This window comes from Primulina tabacum, chromosome 10, assembly GCF_025594145.1.
Source record: "Primulina tabacum isolate GXHZ01 chromosome 10, ASM2559414v2, whole genome shotgun sequence".
Lineage (NCBI taxonomy): Eukaryota > Viridiplantae > Streptophyta > Magnoliopsida > Lamiales > Gesneriaceae > Primulina > Primulina tabacum.
The window spans coordinates 16,360,160-16,374,818 of NC_134559.1; the positions used below are offsets into that span (position 1 = coordinate 16,360,160).

The 14,659-nt window shown below is 43.5% G+C and overlaps 16 non-coding genes and 1 pseudogene across 16 annotated transcripts; all 17 read right to left on the bottom strand.

Moving 5' to 3' along the window:
• Window positions 1-490: 490 nt before the first annotated feature.
• Window positions 491-609, bottom strand: LOC142507182 (5S ribosomal RNA). The gene has a single exon (XR_012805444.1). It is a non-coding gene; the product is annotated as a 5S ribosomal RNA (ribosomal RNA).
• A 681-nt stretch (window positions 610-1,290) lies between these two features.
• LOC142514221 (5S ribosomal RNA) lies at window positions 1,291-1,409 on the bottom strand. Its single transcript, XR_012810126.1, has one exon. It is a non-coding gene; the product is annotated as a 5S ribosomal RNA (ribosomal RNA).
• A 683-nt stretch (window positions 1,410-2,092) lies between these two features.
• LOC142514711 (5S ribosomal RNA) lies at window positions 2,093-2,211 on the bottom strand. The gene has a single exon (XR_012810592.1). It is a non-coding gene; the product is annotated as a 5S ribosomal RNA (ribosomal RNA).
• A 683-nt stretch (window positions 2,212-2,894) lies between these two features.
• Window positions 2,895-3,013, bottom strand: LOC142506982 (5S ribosomal RNA). The gene has a single exon (XR_012805251.1). It is a non-coding gene; the product is annotated as a 5S ribosomal RNA (ribosomal RNA).
• A 680-nt stretch (window positions 3,014-3,693) lies between these two features.
• Window positions 3,694-3,812, bottom strand: LOC142509844 (5S ribosomal RNA). Its single transcript, XR_012807993.1, has one exon. It is a non-coding gene; the product is annotated as a 5S ribosomal RNA (ribosomal RNA).
• Window positions 3,813-4,492: 680 nt separating this feature from the next.
• Window positions 4,493-4,611, bottom strand: LOC142509566 (5S ribosomal RNA). Its single transcript, XR_012807734.1, has one exon. It is a non-coding gene; the product is annotated as a 5S ribosomal RNA (ribosomal RNA).
• Window positions 4,612-5,294: 683 nt separating this feature from the next.
• On the bottom strand, window positions 5,295-5,413 carry LOC142513777 (5S ribosomal RNA). Its single transcript, XR_012809705.1, has one exon. It is a non-coding gene; the product is annotated as a 5S ribosomal RNA (ribosomal RNA).
• A 680-nt stretch (window positions 5,414-6,093) lies between these two features.
• Window positions 6,094-6,211, bottom strand: LOC142514484 (5S ribosomal RNA). The gene has a single exon (XR_012810374.1). It is a non-coding gene; the product is annotated as a 5S ribosomal RNA (ribosomal RNA).
• Window positions 6,212-6,893: 682 nt separating this feature from the next.
• LOC142509041 (5S ribosomal RNA) lies at window positions 6,894-7,012 on the bottom strand. The gene has a single exon (XR_012807232.1). It is a non-coding gene; the product is annotated as a 5S ribosomal RNA (ribosomal RNA).
• Window positions 7,013-7,693: 681 nt separating this feature from the next.
• Window positions 7,694-7,812, bottom strand: LOC142515307 (5S ribosomal RNA). Its single transcript, XR_012811160.1, has one exon. It is a non-coding gene; the product is annotated as a 5S ribosomal RNA (ribosomal RNA).
• Window positions 7,813-8,494: 682 nt separating this feature from the next.
• Window positions 8,495-8,612, bottom strand: LOC142517404 (5S ribosomal RNA). The gene has a single exon (XR_012813152.1). It is a non-coding gene; the product is annotated as a 5S ribosomal RNA (ribosomal RNA).
• A 683-nt stretch (window positions 8,613-9,295) lies between these two features.
• On the bottom strand, window positions 9,296-9,417 carry LOC142510422 (5S ribosomal RNA). Its single transcript, XR_012808533.1, has one exon. It is a non-coding gene; the product is annotated as a 5S ribosomal RNA (ribosomal RNA).
• A 682-nt stretch (window positions 9,418-10,099) lies between these two features.
• Window positions 10,100-10,218, bottom strand: LOC142507511 (5S ribosomal RNA). Its single transcript, XR_012805767.1, has one exon. It is a non-coding gene; the product is annotated as a 5S ribosomal RNA (ribosomal RNA).
• Window positions 10,219-10,901: 683 nt separating this feature from the next.
• Window positions 10,902-11,020, bottom strand: LOC142506440 (5S ribosomal RNA). The gene has a single exon (XR_012804734.1). It is a non-coding gene; the product is annotated as a 5S ribosomal RNA (ribosomal RNA).
• Window positions 11,021-12,007: 987 nt separating this feature from the next.
• Window positions 12,008-12,126, bottom strand: LOC142506301 (5S ribosomal RNA). Its single transcript, XR_012804596.1, has one exon. It is a non-coding gene; the product is annotated as a 5S ribosomal RNA (ribosomal RNA).
• Window positions 12,127-12,808: 682 nt separating this feature from the next.
• On the bottom strand, window positions 12,809-12,927 carry LOC142510605 (5S ribosomal RNA; annotated as a pseudogene).
• A 683-nt stretch (window positions 12,928-13,610) lies between these two features.
• Window positions 13,611-13,731, bottom strand: LOC142507029 (5S ribosomal RNA). The gene has a single exon (XR_012805296.1). It is a non-coding gene; the product is annotated as a 5S ribosomal RNA (ribosomal RNA).
• Window positions 13,732-14,659: the final 928 nt, after the last annotated feature.

The window sequence follows — 14,659 nt, forward strand, 5'->3', positions numbered from 1 at the left end:
ACAGTCGAAATAATTGTTTTTAATGAGTTAACCTTCTAAGGAATAATCTGCGTCATACCCTTCCGCACAGAACCGGCTCACAACAACAAAAATTGCTAAATGTTCCCAGAAAATAGAAAAATAATTAAGAAGAAGAAAATAGCGAATAGAAAGTTATTAATATTCCTAGGATATGATAAAATGGAACCTGGATCGAATTTCGGACTTCCTAAGCGGATTTCTCGATGAAACGGAAGATTAACAGAAGCAGAAAATCGCAAATTAGAGGGTATTAGGGAAGGAATTCAGCTAAAATCTCGCCAGCTCATTGCGGAATAATGAGTCTCATTCGTTTGTCCGTTTACAATCAAGTTAGGTTACAATTTTGTCCAAATCCGGCAGTGCCCGAGCTACGTTGATTTCACGTCTTATCTGGTCCCGATCGAGATTCTGATGATTTGAGCCGAAAATCGTCTGTCAACAAGTAATCAAAAATAGAAAAACACGAAAAGAGGTGCAACACGAGGACTTCCCAGGGAGTCACCCATCCTAGTACTGGTCTCGCCCAAGCACGCTTAACTTCGGAGTTCTGATGGGATTCGGTGCATTAGTGCTTGTATGATCACACCCGACATTAAGTGGGATTTTTATTCTTATATGCCTAGCGTACGTGTGGAGCAGGCGGCGATGGACAACACGTGGCACTGCTCTTGCCCAATCAGAACCTTGAAGTTAAGCGTTCTGACGCGAAGGCAGAACTAGGATGGGTGACCTCCCTGGGAAGTCCTCGTGTCGCGATTGTTTACATAAATTATGGATAAAACAGTCAAAATAATTGTTTTTGATGAGTTAACCGTCTCCGGAGTAATCTGCGTCATACCCTTTCGCACAGAACCGGCTCACGGCAACAAAATTGATAAATGTTCCTAGAAAATAGGAAAAAAATAAGAAGAAGAAAATAGCGAATGTAAAGCTATTATTATGCATGAGATACGATAAAATGGAACCAGAATCAAATTTCGGACTTCCTTAGCGGATTTCTCGAGGAAACAGAAGCTTAAAAGAAGCTGAAAATCGCAAATTAGAGGGTCTCAGAGAAGGAATTCGACTAAAATCTCGTCAGCTCATTGCAGAGTAATGAGTCTCGTTCGTTTGCCCGTTTACAATCAAATTAGGCTACAATTTTTCCAAATCCGGCAGTGCCCGAGCGACGTTGATTTCACATGTCTTATCTGGTCCCAATCGAGATTCAGATGATTTGAGCCGAAAATCGTCTGTCAACAAGTAATCAAAAATAGAAAAACACGAAAAGAGGTGCAACACGAGGACTTCCCAGGGGGTCACCCACCCTAGTACTGCTCTCGCCCAAGCACGCTTTACTTCGGAGTTTTGATGGGATCCGGTGCATTAGTGCTGGTATGATCGCACCCGACATTGAGTGGGATGTTAATTCTTATATCCCTCGAGTACGTGTGGAGCGGGAGGCGATGGACAACATGCCGCACTGTTCTCGCCTAATCAGAACCATGAAGTTAAGCGTTCTGGCGCGATGGCCGAGCTAGGATGGGTGACCTCCCTGGGAAGCCCTCGTGTCGAGACCGTTTACGTAAATCATGGCTAAAACAGTAGAAATAATTGTTTTTAATGAGTTAACCGTCTCCGGAGTAATCTGTGTCATACCCTTCCGCACAGAACCGGCTCACGACAACAAAAATCGATAAATGTTCCCAGAAAATAGGAAAAAAATGAGAAGAAGAAAATAGCGAATGTAAAGCTATTATTATGCATGAGATACGATAAAATGGAACCAGAATCAAATTTCGGACTTCCTTAGCGGATTTCTCGAGGAAACAGAAGCTTAAAAGAAGCGGAAAATTGCAAATTAGTGGGTCTCAGAGAAGGAATTCGACTAAAATCTCGTCAGCTCATTGCAGAGTAATGAGTCTCGTTCGTTTGCCCGTTTACAATCAAATTAGGCTACAATTTTGTTCAAATCCGGCAGTGCCCGAGCTACGTTGATTTCACATGTCTTATCTGATCTCGGTCGAGATTCATATGATTTGAGCCGAAAATCGCATGTCAACAAGTAATCAAAAATAGAAAAACACGAAAAGGGGTGCAACACGAGGACTTCCCAGGGGGTCAACCATCCTAGTACTGCTCTCGCCCAAGCACGCTTAACTTCGGAGTTCTGATTGGATCCGATGCATTAGTGCTGGTATGATCGCACCCGACATTGAGTGGGATGTTAATTCTTATATCCCTCGAGTACGTGTGGAGCGGGAGGCGATGGACAACATGCCGCACTGTTCTCGCCTAATCAGAACCATGAAGTTAAGCGTTCTGGCGCGATGGCCGAGCTAGGATGGGTGACCTCTGTAGGAAATCCTCGTGTCGCGACCGTTAACGTAAATTATGGCTAAAACAGTAGAAATATTTTTTTTTAATGAGTTAACCGTCTCCGGAGTAATCTGTGTCATACCCTTCCGCACAGAACCGGCTCACGACAACAAAAATCGTTAAATGTTCCCAGAAAATAGAAAAAAAATTAATAATAAGAAAATAGCGAATGTAAATCTATTATTATGCCTGGGATACGATAAAATGGAACCGAAATCGAATGTCGGATTACCTAAATAGATTTCTCGAGAAACGGAAGCTTAACAAAAGCGGAAAATCGCAAATTAGAGGGTCTTAGAGAAGGAATTCGGCGAAAATCTCGCCAGCTCATTGCGGAGTAATAAGTCTCGTTTGTTTTCCCGTTTACAATCAAATTAGGCTACAATTTTGTCCAAATCCGGCAGTGCCCGAGCTACGTTGATTTCACATGTCTTATCAGACCCCGATCGAGATTCAGATGAGTTGAGCTGAAAATCGTCTGTCAACAAGTAATCAAAAATAGAAAAACACGAAAAGGGATGCAACACGAGGACTTCCCAAGGGGTCACCCATCCTAGTACTGCTCTCGCACAAGCACACTTTACTTCGGAGTTCTGATGGGATCTGGTGCATTAGTGCTGGTATGATCGCACCGGACATTGAGTGGGATGTTTATTCTTATATCCCTCGAGTACGTGTGGAGCGGGCGGCGATGGACAATACGCGGCACTGCTCTCGCCCAATCAGAACCAAGAAGTTAAGCGTTTTGGCGCGATGGTAGAGCTAGGATGGGTGACATCCCTGGAAAGTCCTTGTGTCGCGACGGTTTACGTAAATTATGGCTAAAACAGTTGAAATAATTGTTTTTAATGAGTTAACCGTCTGCAGAGTAATCTGCGTCATATCCTTCTACCCAGAACCGGCTCACGACAACAAAAATCTCTAAATGTTCCCAGAAAATAGGAAAAAAATAAGAAGAAAATAGCGAATGTAAAGCTATTATTAATCCTGAGATACGATAAAGTGGAACCGGAATCGAATTTCGAACTTCCTAAGCGGATCTCTCGAGGAAACGAAAGCTTAACAGAAGCAGTATATCGCTAATTAGAGGGTCTTAGAGAAGGAATTCGGCTAAAATATCGCCATCTCATTGCGGAGTAATGAGTCTCGTTCGTTTGCCCGTTTACAATCAAATTAGCCTACAATTTTGTCCAAATCCGGCAGTGCCCGAGCTACGTTGATTTCACATGTCTTATCTGGTCCCGATCGAGATTCAGATTATTTGAGCCGAAAATCATCTGTCAACAAGTAATCAAAAATAGAAAAACACGAAAAGGGGAGCAACACGAGGACTTACCAGGGGGTTACCCATCTTAGTACAGGTCTCGCCTAAGCACGCTTAACTTCGGAGTTCTGATGGGATCCGGTGCATTAGTGATGGTATGATCGCACCCCACATTGAGTGGGATTTTTATTCTTATATGCCTCGCGTACGTGTGGAGCAGGCGGCGATGGACAACACGCGGCACTGCTCTCGCCCAAATGAGCCATGAAGTTAAGCATTCTGGCGCGATGGCAGAGCTAGGATGGATGACCTCCCTGGGAAGACCTCGTGTCGCGACCGTTTACATAAATTATGGATAAAACATTCGAAATAATTGTTTTTAATGAGTTAACCATCTCCGGAGTAATCTGGGTCATACCCTTCCGCACAGAACCGGCTCACGACAACAAACATCTCTAAATGTTCCCAGAAAATAGGAAAAAAATAAGAAGAAGAAAATAGCGAATGTAAAGCTTTTATTATGCCTGGGATACGATAAAGTGGAACCGAAATCGAATTTCGAACTTCCTAAGCGGATTTCTCGACGAAACGGAAGTTAACAGAAGCGGAAAATCGCAAATTAGAGGGCCTTAGAGAAGGAATTCGGCTAAAATCTCGCCTGCTCATTGCGGAGTAATGAGTCTCGTTCGTTTCCCGTTTACAATCAAATTAGGCTACAATTTTGTCCAAATCCGGCAGTGTCCGACCTACGTTGATTTCACATGTCTTATCTGGTCCCGATCGAGATTCAGATTATTTGAGCCGAAAATCGTCTGTCAACAAGTAATCAAAAATAGAAAAACACGAAAAGGGGTGCAACGCGAGGAGTTCCCTGGGGGTCACCTATCCTAATACTGGTCTCGCCCAAGCACGCTTAACTTCGGAGTTTTGATGGGATCCGGTGCATTAGTGCTGGTATGATCTCACCCCACATTGAGTGGGATTTTTATTCTTATATGCCTCGCGTACGTGTGGAGCGGGCGGAGATGGACAACACGCGGCACTGCTCCCGCCCAATAAGAACCATGAAGTTAAGCATTCTGGCGCGATGGTAGAGCTAGGATGGGTGACCTCCCTGGGAAGACCTCGTGTCGCGACCGTTTACATAAATTATGGATAAAACATTCGAAATAATTGTTTTTAATGAGTTAACCGTGTCCGGAGTAATCTGCGTCATACCCTTCCTCACAGAACCGGCTCACGACAACAAAAATCGCTAAATGTTCCCAGAAAATAGGAAAAAAATAAGAAGAAGAAAATAGCGAATGTAAAGCTTTTCTTATGCATGGGTTGCGATAAAGTGGAACCGAAATCAAATTTCGAACTTCCTAAGCGGATTTCTCGAGGAAACGGAAGGTTAACAGAAGTGGAAAATCGCAAATTAGAGGGTCTTAGAGAAGGAATTTGGTTAAAATCTCGCAAGCTCATTGCGGAGTAATGAGTCTCGTTCGTTTGCCCGTTTACAATCAAATTAGGCTACAATTTTGTCCGAATCCGGCAGTGCCGGAGCTACGTTGATTTCACATGTCTTATCAGGTCCCGATCGAGATTCAGATTATTTGAGCCAAAAATCGTCTGTCAACAAGTAATCAAAAATAGAAAAACACGAAAAGGGGTGCAACACGAGGAGTTCCCTGGGGGTCACCTATCCTAGTACTGGTCTCGCCCAAGCACGCTTAACTTCGGAGTTCTGATGGGATCCGGTGCATTAGTGCTGGTATGATCGCACCCCACATTGAGTGGGATTTTTATTCTTATATGCCTCGCGTACGTGTGGAGCGGGCGGAGATGGACAACACGCGGCACTGCTCTCGCCCAATCAGAACCATGAAGTTAAGCGTTCTGGCGCGATGACAGAGCTAGGATGGGTGATCTCCCTGGGAAGACCTCTTGTCGCGATCGTTTACATAAATTATGGATAAAACATTCGAAATAATTGTTTTTAATGAGTTAACCGTCTCCGGAGTAATCTGCGTCATACCCTTCCGCACAGAACCGGCTCACGACAACAAAAATCGCTAAGTATTCCCAGAAAAAAGAAAAAAATAAGAAGAGGAAAATAGCGAATGTAAAGCTATTATTATGACTGGGATAAAATAAAATGGAACCGGAATCAATTTCGGACATCCTAAGCGGATTTTTCGAGGAAACGAAATCTTAACAGAAGCGGAAAATTGCAAATTAGAGGGTTTTAGAGAAGAAATTCGGCTAAAATCTCGCCAGCTCATTGCGGAGTAAAAAGTCTCGTTCGTTTGCCTGTTTACAATCAAATTTGGCTACAATTTTGTCCAAATCCGGCAATGTTCGAGTACGTTGATTTCACATGTCTTATCTGGTCCTGATCGAAATTCAAGTGATTTGAGCCGAAAATCATCTGTCAACAAGTAATCAAAAATAGAAAAACACGAAAAGGGGTGCAACACGAGGACTTCCCAGGGGTCAACCATCCTAGTACTGCTCTCGCCCAAGCACGCTTAACTTCGGAGTTCTGATGGGATCCGGTGCATTAGTGCTGGTATGATCGCACCAGACATTGAGTTGAATGTTCATTCTTATATCCCTCGAGTACGTGTGGAACGGGCGGCGATGGACAACACGCGGCACTGCTCTCGCCCAATCAGAACCATGAAGTTAAGTGTTCTGGCGCGATGGCAGAGCTAGGATGGGTGACCTCCCGTGGAAGTCCTCAGGTCGTGACCGTTTACGTAAATTATGGATAAAACAGTCGACATAATTGTTTTTAATTAGTTAACTTTCTCCGGAGTAATCTGGGTCATACTCTTCGGCACAGAATCGGCTCACGACAACAAAAATCGCTTAATGTTCCCAGAAAATAGGAAAAAAATAAGAAGAAGAAAATAGCGAATGTAAAGCTTTTCTTATGCATGGGTTGCGATAAAGTGGAACCGAAATCGAATTTCGAACTTCCTTAGCGGATTTCTCGAGGAAACGGAAGGTTAACAGAAGTGGAAAATCGCAAATTAGAGGGACTTAGAGAAGGAATTTGGTTAAAATCTCGCAAGCTCATTGCGGAGTAATGAGTCTCGTTCGTTTGCCCGTTTACAATCAAATTAGGCTACAATTTTGTCCGAATCCGGCAGTGCCCGAGCTACGTTGATTTCACATGTCTTATCAGGTCTCGATCGAGATTCATATGATTTGAGCCGAAAATCATCTGTCAACAAGTAATCAAAATAGAAAAACACGAAAAAGGGTGCAACACGAGAACTTCCCCGGGGGTCACCCACCCTAGTACTGCTCTCGCCCAAGCACGCTTAACTTCGGAGTTCTGATGGGATCCGGTGCATTAGTGCTGGTATGATTGCACCCGACATTGAGTGGGATGTTTATTCTTATATCCCTCGAGTACGTGTGGAGCGGGCGGCGATGGACAACACGCGGCACTGCTCTCGCCCAATCAGAACCATGAAGTTAAGCGTTCTGGCGCAATGGCCGAGCTAGGATGGGTGACCTCCCTGGGAAGACCTCGTGTCGTGACCGTTTACATAAATTATGGATAAAAAATTCGAAATAATTGTTTTTAATGAGTTACCCGTCTCCGGAGTAATCTGGGTCATACCCTTCAGCACAGACCGGCTCACGACAACAAAAATCGCTAAATGTTCCCAGAAAATAGGAAAAAAATAAAAAGAAGAAAATAGCGAATGTAAAGATTTTATTATGCCTGGGTAACGATAAAGTGGAACCGAAATCGAATTTCGAACTTCCTAAGCGGATTTCTCGAGGAAACGAAAGTTAACAGAAGCGGAAAATCGCAAATTAGAGGGCCTTAGAGAAGGAATTCGGCTAAAATCTCGTCAACTCATTGCGGAGGAATGAGTCTCGTTCGTTTGCCCGTTTACAATCAAATTAGGCTACAATTTTGTCCAAATCCGGCAGTGTCCGACCTACGTTGATTTCACATTTCTTATCTGGTCCCGATCGAGATTCAGATTATTTGAGCCGAAAATCGTCTGTCAACAAGAAATTAAAAATAGAAAAACACGAAAAGGGGTGCAACACGAGGAGTTCCCTGGGGGTCACCTATCCTAGTACTGCTCTCGCCCAAGCACGCTTAACTTTGGAGTTCTGATGGGATCCGGTGAATTAGTGCTGGTATGATCGCACCCGACATTGAGTGGATGTTTAATTTTATATCCCAAGAGTACTTGTGGAGAAAGCGACGATGGACAACACGAGGCACTGCTCTCGCCTAATTAGAACCATGAAGTTTAGCGTTCTAGTGCGATGGGAGAGCTAGGATGGGTAACCTCCCTGGGAAGTACTCGTGTCACGACCGTTTACGTAAATTATGGATAAAACAGTCGAAATAATTGTTTTTAATGAGTTAAACGTCTCCGGAGTAATCTACGTAATACCCTTCTGCATAGAACCGGCTCACGACAACAAAAATCGCTAAGTATTCCCAGAAAAAAGAAAAAAAAATAAGAAGAAGAAAATAGCGAATGTAAAGCTATTATTATGCCTGGGATAAAATAAAATGGAACCGGAATCGATTTCGGACTTCCTAAGCGGATTTCTCGAGGAAACGAAAGCTTAACAAAAGCGGAAAATCTCAAATTAGAGGGTTTTAGAGAAGAAATTCGGCTAAAATCTCGCCAGCTCATTGCGGAGTAAAAAGTCTCGTTCGTTTGCCCGTTTACAATCAAATTAGGCTACAATTTTGTCCAAATCCGGCAATGTTCGAGCTACGTTGATTTCACATGTCTTATCTGGTCCTAATCGAGATTCAAGTGATTAGAGCCGAAAATCATATGTCAACAAGTAATCGAAAATAGAAAAACACGAAAAGGGGTGCAACACGAGGACTTCCCAGTGGTCAACCATCCTAGTACTGCTCTCGCCCAAGCACGCTTAACTTCGGAGTTCTGATGGGATCCAGTGCATTAGTGCTGGTATGATCGCACTAGACATTGAGTTGAATGTTCATTCTTATATCCCTCGAGTACGTGTGGAACGGGTGGCGATGGACAACACGCGGCACTGCTCTCGCCCAATCAGAACCATGAAGTTAAGTGTTCTGGCGCGATGGCAGAGCTAGGATGGGTGACCTCCCGTGGAAGTCCTCGGGTCGTGACCGTTTACGTAAATTATGGAAAAAACAGTCGACATAATTGTTTTTAATTAATTAACTGTCTCCGGAGTAATCTGGGTCATACTCTTCGGCACATGACCGGCTCACGACAACAAAAATCGCTTAATGTTCCCAGAAAAAAGGAAAAAAATAAGAAGAAGAAAACCGCGAATGTAAAGCTTTTCTTATGCATGGGTTGCGATAAAGTGGAACCGAAATCGAATTTCGTACTTCCTAAGCGGATTTCTCGAGGAAACGGAAGGTTAACAGAAGTGGAAAATCGCAAATTAGAGGGTCTTAGAGAAGGAATTTGGTTAAAATCTCGCAAGCTCATTGCGGAGTAATGAGTCTCATTCGTTTGCCCGTTTACAATCAAATTAGGCTACAATTTTGTCAAAATCCGGCAGTGCCCGAGCTACGTTGATTTCACATGTCTTATCAGGTCCCGATCGAGATTCAGATGATTTGAGCCGAGAATCGTCTGTCAACAAGTAATCAAAAATAGAAAAACACGAAAAGGGGTGCAGCACAAAGAGACTTCCCAAGGGGTCACCCATCCTAGTACTGCTCTCGCCCATTCCACGCTTAACTTCGGAGTTCTGATGGGATCCGGTGCATTAGTGCTGGTATGATCGCACCCGATATTGAGTGGGATGTTTATTCTTATATCCATCGAGTATGTGTGGAGCGGGCGGCGATGGACAACACGCGGCACTGCTCTCGTCCAATCAGAACCATGAAGTTAAGCGTTCTGCCACGATGGCAGAGCTAGAATGGGTGTCCTCCCTTGGAAGTCCTTGTGTCGCGATCGTTTACGTAAATTATGGATAAAACAGTTGACATAATTGTTTTTAATGAGATAACCGTCTCCGGAGTAATCTGGTTCATACCATTCGGCACAGAACCGGCTCACGACAACAAAAATCGATAAATGTTCCCAGAAAATAGGAAAAAAATAAGAAGAAGAAAATAGCGAATGTAAAGCTTTTATTATGCCTGGGATACGATAAAGTGGAACCGAAATCGAATTTCGAACTTCCTAAGCGGATTTCTCGAGGAAACGGAAGCTTAACAGAAGCGGAAAATCGCAAATTAGAGGGTCTTAAAGGAGTAATTTGGCTAAAATCTCGCAAGCTCATTGCGGAGTAATAAGTCTCATTCGTTTGCCCGTTTACAATCAAATTAGTCTACAATTTCGCCCAAATCTGGCAGTGCCCGAGCTACGTTGATTTCACATGTTTTATCTAGTCCTGATCGAGATTCAGATGATTTGAGCCGAAAATCGTCTGTCACCAAGTAATCAAAAATAGAAAAACACGAAAAGGGTACAACACGAGGACTTCTCAGGGGGTCACCCATCCTAGCACTGCTCTCGCCTAAGCACGCTTAACTTCGGAGTTCTGATGGGATCCCGTGCATTAGTGCTGGTATGATCGCATCCGACATTGAGTGGGATGTTTATTCTTATATCCCTCGAGTACGTGTGGAGCGGGAGGCGATGGACAACACGCGGCACTGCTCTCGCCCAATCAGAACCATGAAGTTAAGCGTTCTTGCGCGATGGCCGAGCTAGGATGGGTGACCCTTGTGGGAAGTCCTCGTGTCGCGACCGTTTACGTAAATTATGGCTAAAATAGTAAAAATAATTGTTTTTAATGAGTTAACCGTCTTCGGAGTAATCTGCGTCATACCCTTCCGCACAGAACCGGCTCACGACAACAAAAATCGTTAAATGTTCCCAGAAAATAGAAAAAAAAATAAGAATAAGATAATAGCGAATGTAAAGCTATTATTATGCCTGGGATAAGATAAAATGGAATCGAAATCGAATCTCGGACTACCTAAACGGATTTCTCGAGGAAACGGAAGCTTAACAAATGCGGAAAATCGCTAATTAGAGGGTCTTAGAGAAGGAATTCGGCTAAAATCTCGCCAGCTCATTGCAGAGTAATCAGTCTCGTTCTTTTTCCCGTTTACAATCAAATTAGGCTACAATTTTGTCCAAATCCGGCAGTGACCGAGCTACGTTGATTTCACATGTCTTATCAGGTCCGATCGAGATTCAGATGAGTTGAGCCGAAAATCGTCTGTCAACAAGTAATAAAAAATAGAAAAACACGAAAAGGGGTGCAACACGAGGACTTCCTAGGGGGTCACCCATCCTAGTACTGCTCTCGCACAAGCACGCTTTACTTCGGAGTTCTGATGGGATCCGGTGCATTAGTGCTGGTATGATAGCACCGGACATTGAGTGGGATGTTTATTCTTATATCCCTCGAGTACGTGTGGAGCGGAGGGCGATGGACAACACGCGGCACTGCTGTCGCCCAATCAGAACCATGAAGTTAAGCGTTCTGGCGCGATGGTAGAGCTAGGATGAGTGACATCCCTGGGAAGTCCTTGTGTCGCGAAGGTTTACGTAAATTATGGCTCAAACAGTCGAAATAATTTTTTTTAATGAGTTAACCGTCTCCAGAGTAATCTGCGTCATACCCTTCTGCACAGAACCGGCTCACGACAACAAAAATCTCTAAATGTTCCTAGAAAATAGGAAAAAAATAAGAAGAAGGAAATAGCGAATGTTAAGCTATTATTTTTCCTCGGATACGATAAAATGGAACCGGAAACGAATTTCGAATTTCCTAAGCGGATTTCTCGAGGAAACGAAAGCTTAACAGAAGCGGTGAATCGCAAATTAGAGGGTCTTAAAGAAGGAATTCGGCTAAAATATCGCCATCTCATTGCGGAGTAATGAGTCTCGTTCGCTTGCCCGTTTACAATCAAATTAGCCTACAATTTTGTCCAAATCCGACAGTGCCCGAGCTACTTTCATTTCACATGTCATATTTGGTCCCGATCGAGATTCAGATGATTTGAGCCGAAAATCGTCTGTCAACAAGTAATCAAAAATATAAAAACACGAAAAGGGGTGCAACATGAGGATTTCCCTGGGGGTCACCTATCCTAACACTGCTCTCGCCCAAGCGGAAAATCGCAAATTAGAGGGTCATAAATAAGGAATTTGGCTAAAATCTCGCTAGCTCATTGCGGAGTAATCAGTCTCGTTCGTTTTCCCGTTTACAATCAAATTAGTCTACAATTTTGTCCAAATCTGGCAGTGCCCGAGCTACGTTGATTTCACATGTTTTATCTAGTCCTGATCGAGATTAAGATGATTTGAGCCGAAAATCGTCTGTCACCAAGTAATCAAAAATAGAAAAATACGAAAAGGGGTACAACACGAGGACTTCTCAGGGGGTCACCCATCCTAGCACTGCTCTCGCCCAAGCACGCTTAACTTCGGAGTTCTGATGGGATCCGGTGCATTAGTGCTGGTATGATAGCACTTGATTTTGAGTTGGATGTTTATTCTTATATCCTTCGAGTATGTGCGGAGTGGGCGGCGATGGACAACACGCGGCACTGCTCTCGCCCAATCAGAACCATGAAGTTAAGCGTTCTGGCGCGATGGCAGAGCTAGGATGGATGACCTCCCTGGGAAGTCCTCGTGTCGCGACCGTTTACGTAAATTATGGATAAAACATTCAAAATAATTGTTTTTAACGAGTTGATCGTCTTTGGAGTAATCTGGGTCATACCCTTCCGCACAGAACCGGCTCACGACAACAAAAATCGCTAAATGTTCCCAAAAATAAGAAAAAAATAAGAAGAAGAAAATAGCGAATGTAAAGCTTTTATTATGCCTGGGATACGATAAAGTGGAACCGAAATTGAATTTCGAACTTACTAAGCGGATTACTCGAGGAAACGGAAGCTTAACAGAAGCGGAAAATCGCAAATTAGAGTGTCTTAGAGAAGGAATTCGGCTAAAATCTAGCCAGCTCATTGCGGAGTAATGAGTCTCGTTCGTTTGCCCGTTTACAATCAAATTAGGCTACAATTTTGTCCAAATCCGGCAGTGCCCGAGCTACGTTGATTTATCATGTCTTATCTGGTCCCGATCGAGATTCAGATGATTTGAGCCGAAAATCGTCTGTCAACAAGTAATCAAAAATAGAAAAACACGAAAATGGGTGCAACACGAGGACTTCCCAAGTGGTCACCCATCCTTGTACTGCTCTCGCCCAAGCACGCTTAACTTCGGAATTATGGTGGGATCCGGTGCATTAGTGCTGGTATGATCGCTCATGATATTGAGTGGGATGTTTATTCTTATATCCCTTAAGTACGTGTGGAGCGGGCGGCGATGGACAACACGCGGCGCTGCTCTCGCCCAATAAGAACCATGAAATTAAGCGTTCTGGCGCGATGGCAGTGCTAGGATGGGTGACCTCCCTGAGAAGACCTCGTGTCGCGACCGTTTACGTAAATTATGGATAAAACAGTCGAAATAATTGTTTTTAATGAGTTAACCATCTCCGGAGTAATCTGCGTCATACCCTTCCGCACAGAACCGGCTCACAACAACAAAAATCGCTAAATTTTCCCAGAAAATAGGAAAAAAATAAGAAGAAGGAAATAGCGAATGTAAAGTTATTATTATGCCTGGGATATGATAAAATGGAAGCGGAATCGAATTTCGAACTTCCTAAGCGGATTTCTCGAGGAAACGAAAGCTTAAGAGAAGCGGTAAATCGCAAATTAGAGGGTCTTAGATAAGAAATTCGGCTAAAATATCGTCTGCTCATTGCGTAGTAATGAGTTTTGTTCGTTTGCCCGTTTACAATCAAATTAGCCTACAATTTTGTCCAAATCCGGCAGTGCCCGAGCTACGTTGATTTCACATGTCATATCTGGTCCCGATCGAGATTAAGATGATTTGAGCCGAAAATCTTCTGTCAACAAGTAATCAAAAATAGAAAAACACGAAAAAGGGTGCAACACGAGGACTTCCCAGGGGGGGTCACCCACCCTAGTACTGCTCTCGCCCATGCACGCTTAACTTCGGAGTTCTGATGGGATCCGGTGCATTAGTGCTGGTATGATAGCACTTGACATTGTGTGGGATGTTTATTCTTATATCCCACGAGTACGTGTGGAGCGAGCGGCGATGGACAACACGCGGCACTGCTCTCGCCCAATCATAACCATGAAGTTAAGCGTTCTGGCGCGATGGCAGAGCTAGGATAGGTGACCTCCCTGGGAAGACCTCTTGATGCGACCGTTTACGTAAATTATGGATAAAATTGTCGAAATAATTGTTTTTAATGAGTTATCCGTCTCCGGAGTAATCTGCGTCATACCCTTCCGCACAGAACCGGCTCACGACAACAAAAATCGATAAATGTACTCAAAAAATAGAAAAAAAAAATAAGAAGAAGGAAATAGCGAATGTAAAGCTATTATTATGCCTGGGATACGTTAAAATGGAACGGGAATCGAATTTCGTACTTTCTAAACGGATTTTTCGAGGAAACGAAAGCTCAACAGAAGCGGAAAATCGCAAATAGAGGGTCTTAGAGATGGAATTCGGCTAAAATCTCACCAGCTCATTGCGTAGTAATGAGTCTCGTTCGTTTGCCCGTTTACAATGAAATTAGCCTACAATTTTGTCCAAATCCGGCAGTGCCCGAGCTACGTTGATTTCAGTCGAAATAATTTTTTTTAATGAGTTAACCGTCTCTGGGGTAATCTGCGTCATACCTTTCCGCACAGAACCGGCTCACGACAACAAAAATCAATAATTGTTCCCAGAAAATAGAAAAAAAATAAGAAGAAGGAAATAACGAATGTAAAGCTATTATTATGCCTCAGATACGATAAAATGGAACAGGATTCGAATTTCGAACTTCCTAAGCGGATTTCTCGAGAAAACGAAAGCTTAACAGAAGCGGTAAATCGCAAATTAGAGGGCCTTAGAGAAGGAATTCGACTAAAATCTCGTCAGCTCATTGCGTAGTAATGAGTCTCGTCCGTTTGCC